This window comes from Rhinolophus sinicus, linkage group LG09 (assembly GCF_036562045.2).
Source record: "Rhinolophus sinicus isolate RSC01 linkage group LG09, ASM3656204v1, whole genome shotgun sequence".
In the NCBI taxonomy this organism is placed as follows: Eukaryota; Metazoa; Chordata; class Mammalia; order Chiroptera; family Rhinolophidae; genus Rhinolophus; species Rhinolophus sinicus.
Genome location: NC_133758.1, coordinates 14,585,562 through 14,593,076, shown reverse-complemented (window position 1 = coordinate 14,593,076; position 7,515 = coordinate 14,585,562). Strand labels below are relative to the sequence as shown.

At 40.1% G+C, this 7,515-nt stretch overlaps 1 non-coding gene across 1 annotated transcript; it reads left to right on the top strand.

Moving 5' to 3' along the window:
* The first annotated feature begins 236 nt into the window (after positions 1-236).
* Positions 237-339, top strand: LOC141567072 (U6 spliceosomal RNA). The gene has a single exon (XR_012489468.1). It is a non-coding gene; the product is annotated as a U6 spliceosomal RNA (small nuclear RNA).
* The last annotated feature ends 7,176 nt before the right edge of the window (positions 340-7,515 follow it).

Here is a 7,515-nt window from a genome sequence, read left to right as displayed (position 1 = left end):
CTTTATGATAGGATAGCTTTTATACATAATTCTGTCTGTTTCTGATCTATGTATTATGTTTTATTAAACACAGATATTACTGGCTTTACTCCTGATTCCACTTTCAGTTCATCTTAAAATTATCCACTACACTCAAATTATTGTATTAACTTTTGAAGAATATTGGGTCAGCTGAAGAATTCTCACTTCTCTTCTGTTACATGGCTTTCTTTTGATTAAAACAAGTTCAGTGCATTGTGCTCGCTGTTGTAACACATCTACTAAAATTGGGACAATACAGAGATTGGCATGGCCCCTGCACAAGGATACACGCAAATTTGTGAAGCGCTCCATAGACGCGTATTTTAGAAGATACTATCTAAAATGTTTTTGGCTTTTATTTTTGAAAAATAAACAAAAACTACTTCGACTTAAAGAAAAAAAGTTCAGCACCATATCCTCTTAGTTTTAAGGAGGCAAATATGAGGTATCCCCTCTCAAGTTCAAGTAAAGGTATCAAATCACAATGGTTTTGATCAAATATAATAGAGTCATTATTTTCCAGGCCTTTCCTTGCTTGCTTTACAACTGTTTCTTATAGCTGAACTTTTTACTTTGGTTTTTCTTTCCCTCATTTTTCCTCCTCATCTGTCTGTGCCTAAAGCCACCCACCACCTCCCATGTGCATCTACATTCTCATTACTTTCCTCCTGTCCTGTATATTTTCCCCTCCTCCACTCCTCTTCTACAACCAGAGCACACAGCCCTTGTTAAAAGCAAACAGTGAAAGAGACATTTAGGAAAGATGCAGACTCACTTCACAGACATCAGGAGCGGACAGAACCTTAGGAATTGCTTTGTTCTGGTCTCCCATTTTATCAATGAGAACTCTGAGTTCCAGCAATTACAAAATCCCACTCACTCTGACCTAGTAAGTACTGGAAGCCAGGTCTCCTTGCTCTCCAACCAGGACTCTGAGTCCCACTCCCCACGGTCCCCCCACTGAGAAGTAGGATGATTGGAATTACCATTCCTGGAAACAAGCTTTGCCCAAGCCCTCCGTAAGCAAGAACTTAACGTCTCTTTAATTCGGACCTTAAATGCCAATATGTACATAGAGTCAACACATTGCTATATTTAAGAAGCTAGGATTCTTCCACGAGATTACCTTTATTCACACAATCAACTTAGTGACTCTTCCTTTTGGACAGAAGAAACAGTAAGGCTAGCCCTTAAACCAGAGAGCTAGAGACCGACCCTCATGTAACTGCAGGATATCCTTACGGAAACATTAGCTAACATTTATGGAACACTTATGTGTCAGGTACATGACATGCATTATCTCATTCGATTCTCCCAACAGCCCTGTGTAGCTGGGTCCCATTAACTTCATTTCACAAGAAGGAAGGGACGGCTCCAGGAGGTGTAGAAACCTGCCCCAGATCCCATGAGGAGAGAGCAGCAGAGCTGGCCTTTGTTCCCAGGCAGCAGGACTGCTAACCACTCCCTACAATCAGAGACACGGCAGGAGGATCAAGCCACCAAGCTTTGGCGTCAGCCTGCCTGAGTCCTGATCTCAATTTTACTATGTACTAAGCACGTAAACATTGGTACATGTCTCAATCTTGTTCAGCCCCAGGTCCTCCTTTTGTAAAGGGGGATAATAAATATCCCTCTCCCTCAGATGATTGCCATGAGAATTAAATAAGGAAGCAAAGCTCTTAGTTGCCTGCTAAGCAATGGGAAAATATTGGCCATATGGGAGAGTCATTTTGACTACTTGAATGCTAATAGTCCAAGAGCAGCAAGAAGCCCACAAGAGCCCACCAACACACCACTGGTTTTCAAACCCATTCAGTAGGTGGGAGTCATTTTCTCACTGTAGCAAGCACCGGACTAAATTGAAAATGACCTGCCATGAAGCCACACTCCCACATATACTGCTGGGAGAATGGAGAGTGTCAGGATTTAGCATAGCTGTGCAATCCATGGCAGTTTGGCTGGTTATGATGGTAGAATTGGCATCTTGAAGGAGAACTCACGTGAAACCCAAGCACAACAAAGCACTGGTTGTGCCCTAAGCAAAAATCATTTTTTTCTGACTTACAGTCTCTGCAGAGGAAAAGAAAAGTTGTAAGCTGGATCTCCTGGAGGAGGCCTCCGAGCCCTGCTGGTACTGAGACCAACTCAGAAGGAGTCTTTAGGCCAATCGCTACAATTTTCTGATCTGTCTGTTGTTGATTGCCCAGGTAGTTTGAATTTGCATCATTAATGCTCCCCAAGATACATTGTCATCTTAGAATGCAGAAAGAAGAAATCATACATGTGCATTCTAACAATACAATCATGGAAGCAATTTATTTTGAACATTACTTTGGAATGAGGCCTTTATGCAACCAGAGATTTAATAAATACATGGATATGAGACTGCATTTTTCACTTAGGTTCATCAAACACAGAGAGATTTCCCATTATGGAGAGAGAGAGTTTGGAGTCAGGCTGAGGTTTTTCTTGCAGAGATTAAAAAGACAGATGGCAAGGTGCTGTGCTCAGGGAAAAGGCTTTTATAATCAAAAATTAGAATTTATTCCTCAATCTGCCATTTAAGTTCAGCCTCTATACACAGGGTCAACTCAGTGCTACCAAAAGATTCCATTATTTCAATTTCCTGTGGACCATCAAGCCAACATTACCAATTTTGTGGGTCTCAGGGTAGACATACTTCAGGAAATTAAAATATCTGCTTCAATGGTGTCTAATTTCACCGTGTAGATGTATGTATATGGGTATATATATATGGTCAATAAATGGCTCTTCCATCACAATGATGATAGCGCCTATTGATTTAGGCCCCAAGCTTTCCATACATCACTATGTCTAACCACCTGGACAGCCTTATGGGGTATGTCATTCAGATGGTGGCTCCTCACTTGTCCACTCCTGCTGCTCTGTTTTAGCCCTAAGGCAATCTGGACACAAAACCAGCTCTTGCCCTGGTTTCCACAAAATATCCAATCACATCAAGGATTCTACAGTTTTATTTTTGTACTTACTTAAAGATCATGGGATCTTGGCAAGGAATCACAACCCAAAATATTGTCATTTATAAAAACCAGGGAGGTTGACATGCCCTCTTCCTGGGTTGACAGAATGTTCTAAGGATTCATTTGCTATGATATGAGATCCTCTGAAAATGTGACTTATTTTTTGAAGATCACCATTTCCATTTTAAGGAACGCCTGCATTTGTGAAGCTAAATCATGAAGAGAATTCTCCCCTTGGAGGTGCATTTTGTAGTTCCAATGATGAACTCATTGAGTACCCCTGTATACCAGGCACTGTGGATCTAGAGAAACAGTCCCCACCCACAAGAACCTAAAAATCTGGTTAAGGAGATATCATAAATAAGCCCCAAATATTCGGGGTTTAAACAACAATAAAAAAATGTGTCACAAGGTGGGACATGGGGATGTGCTAAAAGATCATTTACCAGAGCTGAAAAATCATAAGAGGGGGGATTTTTTCTGAAGAAATGAGCCAGCACAGGCTTGGAGGTAGGTGGTGTTAGGATGGGCAAAGAGAAGGGAAGGCGGGGAGGCAGCCCACCTGGACGGACAGTGGGTCAAGCAAACCTGCTCTTCTTCTCAGAGATCAGGAAAGACCAGAAAAATGGAGACATCTGGGAACCTTGGCAGAGCCAAGGAAAAATATACCAGTAGAGTCATCATCCGTGCTCCTCCCAGGTCTTCCAGAGTCAAAGATCCTGATACCTATGCAAATTCACTGATGGGTCTGAGGTATGTTATCACAAGGTATCTCGTCCTGACTCTCTCACCCTCGGTCTCCTCTGCTCAGCTGTGCTCCTTGGGAAATGGTTCAGCGATGACAAGAAGGCTGGAGGAGGTTTCCTCTGGCCAGAATGAGTTCAAGGTTATAAAGAGGTTTGAAAAATGACCGTATTACATGATCACAAAATCGGTCAGTCAAAAAAATCTATCTTGGGAAAATACTGTATGCCAAACACCTAAAATAACATTGAAAACACCTTAATACGCTAATATGTTTCAGATTCTGTAATGAGAAGTAGAAAGAATTGTAGCTTTTCCACAAAAGGTTAACTCTTCTCCACAAAGAAAAATGATATTTGAGGTGCTAGTTGTGGGCCGAATTGTGCCCCCCCTAAAAAAAAGTGGAAGTCCTAAGCCCCTTACCTTAGTCTGTTTGGGCTCCTATAACAATACCACAGACGGGATGGCTTATAAACAGAAATGTATTCCTCCTAGTTTTGGAGGCTAAGTCCAAGATCAAGGCGCCCACAGATTTGGTGTCTGGTGAGAGCCAACTCCCCAATTCTTGATGCTGTCTTCTCACTGCATCCTCACATGATGGAAGAGGCAAGAGAACTCTCTGGGGTCTCTTTCATAGGGCACTAAGGCCATGCCTGAGGGCTCCATCCTCATGACCTAATCACCTCCTAAAGACCTTGCCTCCTAAAACCATCATCACCTTGGAGATTAGGTTCCAACATATGAATTTGGGAAGACACACGTGTTCAGTCTATATCGTACCTCAGTACTTCAGAATTTGACCTGATTTGGAAGTAGGGTGTTTGCAGAGGCAATAAAAGTAACATGAGGTCATAAAGGGGGGCTTTCATCCAATATGACTTGTGACCTTTTAAAAAAAGAGACATTTGGGCACAGAGACAGACATGGACAGAGAGAAAATGATGCAAAGACACACAAGGAGGAAATGGCCACGTAACTGGAGTGATGCATCTACAAGCCAAAACCCACCGGAGGCTACCAGAAGCTAGGAGGGAGGCCTGCAACAGAGCCTTCCCTGGTGCTTCACCAGGAGCATGGCCCTGTCAACACCTCGATTTCTGACTTCCAGCCTCCAGAACTGTGAGACAATAAATGTCTGTTGTTCTAAGCCACCCCGTGTGCGGTACTTTGTTACAGCAGCCCTAGGAAACTAATACAGCACTTTTTAAAATCCCTTCTGAAATCATTTATAGATGGTAAAGGAGAGTGAGTGAAAATGCATGCGTCAATCTTTAGCCATTTTAATGCTTTAATGGACTTTTTGGGAAATAGTCCAATAATCAAAGATGCCATTTTTTACATCTCTGGGTTAAATTCCACTCTTGTTCCCAACTGCAGGGAACGTTTCTTTTTTTTTTTTTGTCCCCTCCTATTACTGTTTAGAGAAAAAAAAGAGTTCTTCTGTAAGTCATTATACTCTGAAGATATTGAGTATCAGCCTGATTACTGAATATAAAGATCTGGTTACCATCACATCTAATCCACCAGAACTGAATTATATCTACTGCATGTCTTTTTCCTCCATTTCCTCCCATTTCCCTCATTTAACCACCTTTGACTGCTTTCCAGTTTCTAGCACATGCTGCTGAAGCTTCAGCTATTTTCCTTAGATTATATAATTTTTCAGAAAACTCAGCAGTTGATCTGCTTAACAATGTATTCATTTTTCCTCAAAGAACAGTATTATTTTCCATGTCTAAGAAAGTGAGCTTTGTAATACTTCCTCCCCAATTTAAAAGGAAGCATTAGCCAGCTTGCATTGAATATTAAAAAAAAATAAAATAAAAAATACCCTGAATGCTACTCTGACTCTCACTGGAGTGAAATATTTTCTCCATGTAACCAGAAATAGTGATAGAAAATCTTTTCCTTTCACACAATATTTGAGTATAATTGGTAAAAGCCTTCAATTATGGAGAAAGTCTTATAAGAACTAGTCTTTCAACAAAAACTCTAATCTATTTGGATTTATATGACTATCAGCTGAAGCCTTTCTGTTTAGTTAATGATATTAAATAGTATTTTTTATAGTTTGCATATATATATATATATATATATATATATATATATATATATAATCTCCAGCCATTTCCCTGTTCACCATAAAATTTAACTGTAGTAACACTTTGCACCTTAGTGCTATTGTATATAAATATTACAACACTAGCAAATTACAGCAGTACTCTACAAATTGAGTCTATGATTGTTCATCAACATAGGAGAACAGATGAGATAAATTAGCTTAAATAATTGGGCATTATAAAAAATGAATTATTAAATCCAAAATTATCTTTAAGATAAATCTTTCCCTTTTTCATAATTAATAAAGAGAGCTGACTTTGAACAGTGCATAACAGATAATCTATAACATCTAAGACACTCAATTTGAAGGAACTGGGATGGGAATATTGGACAAATCATAGGACTGAGTCTTGATTCTTACACTAATTTCCTATAAATTCATGCAAAAGTAACCTATCTTTTTTCACTTTCATTCCGTCTATCAAAGAAAATAATAATATCTACCTAATAGGATCCTTAAGATGATCCAATAATATAACGTGCCCAAATATAATCCTGTTTATTTCTCAGGCTTTATAGGAACCAATGTTTGTACACACACAAATCAAACTTGTGATGCAAATTACTTATGAGGTCTACACCCCTAGTATATACAGAACATACTCGTGTATGTCAATACATTTGCAATAAAACTGTAGCATATTAATCCAACCTTCTCACCAATGCAGGAAAAGTCCCTAAAAACCCTCCAAAGATGGACACCATGCCATGGCACGAACACTTACAGTGGTGGGGAGCTCACTGCCTCACAGGGAGACCCATTCTGTGTTAGAACAGATCCAGTTATAAGGACGTTATTATTGCTGCACCCGTTTAATTTATCATGTTCCACATCTGTGTTTTAGTGCTATAAAGAAGAGGTCGACGTTTCTTCTACATAACAGCTCTTTGGTTATTTAAAGAGTAATACCCCTACACACACACACACACACACACACACACACACACACACAGAGTAAACAGCAGATATTATTGGATCCTTGATGCAGAAGCTGATATAGTGATATAGGAGGTTTATTTACATTTCTCTCAGATGAAAGAACTGAGGCTCAGAGAGGGTAGGCAGCCTACCCAAGGTCACACAGCTAATAATAAAAGAGCCAAGATTCAAACCCAAATCTGCCAGACTTCATAGCTATGCTCTGAAAGCACCTTACTTCTAGATATTTCTTCTTTTGGCCAAACATTATTTAAGCCCAGTTCCTTTAGTCCTTCCTCATATGGAACATGTTCCAGAGTTTTCCTCAATCCTGCTCCGTTTACAGGACTCTCTGAATACCTCTGTTAAAATATGCCCATTTCAACATGAACCATATATAATGATCAATGCACATATCAACAATTTCAGAAACTCTTACAGTACCTCCCTGGGAGATTTGCTCCCCAACTCTCCCCAAAGATAATTTCATACTTTCTTCTTTCTAAAACTGCCTATACCTCTCAGCTTGGGGCCATGCCTCATACTCCTCTGAGAAAAATAAATGCAAACCAACTGGAGTTCCCTCAAGTCCCATCAGCAAAGGTAACAGCCCAACTGCAAAGTGTCCCTCTCCCATCCCTCCTGTCTCATGTCTGCCCCATCCCATGGCTGGAATTTGTGTCTCTGTCTTCACGTGGACTGCGCTCT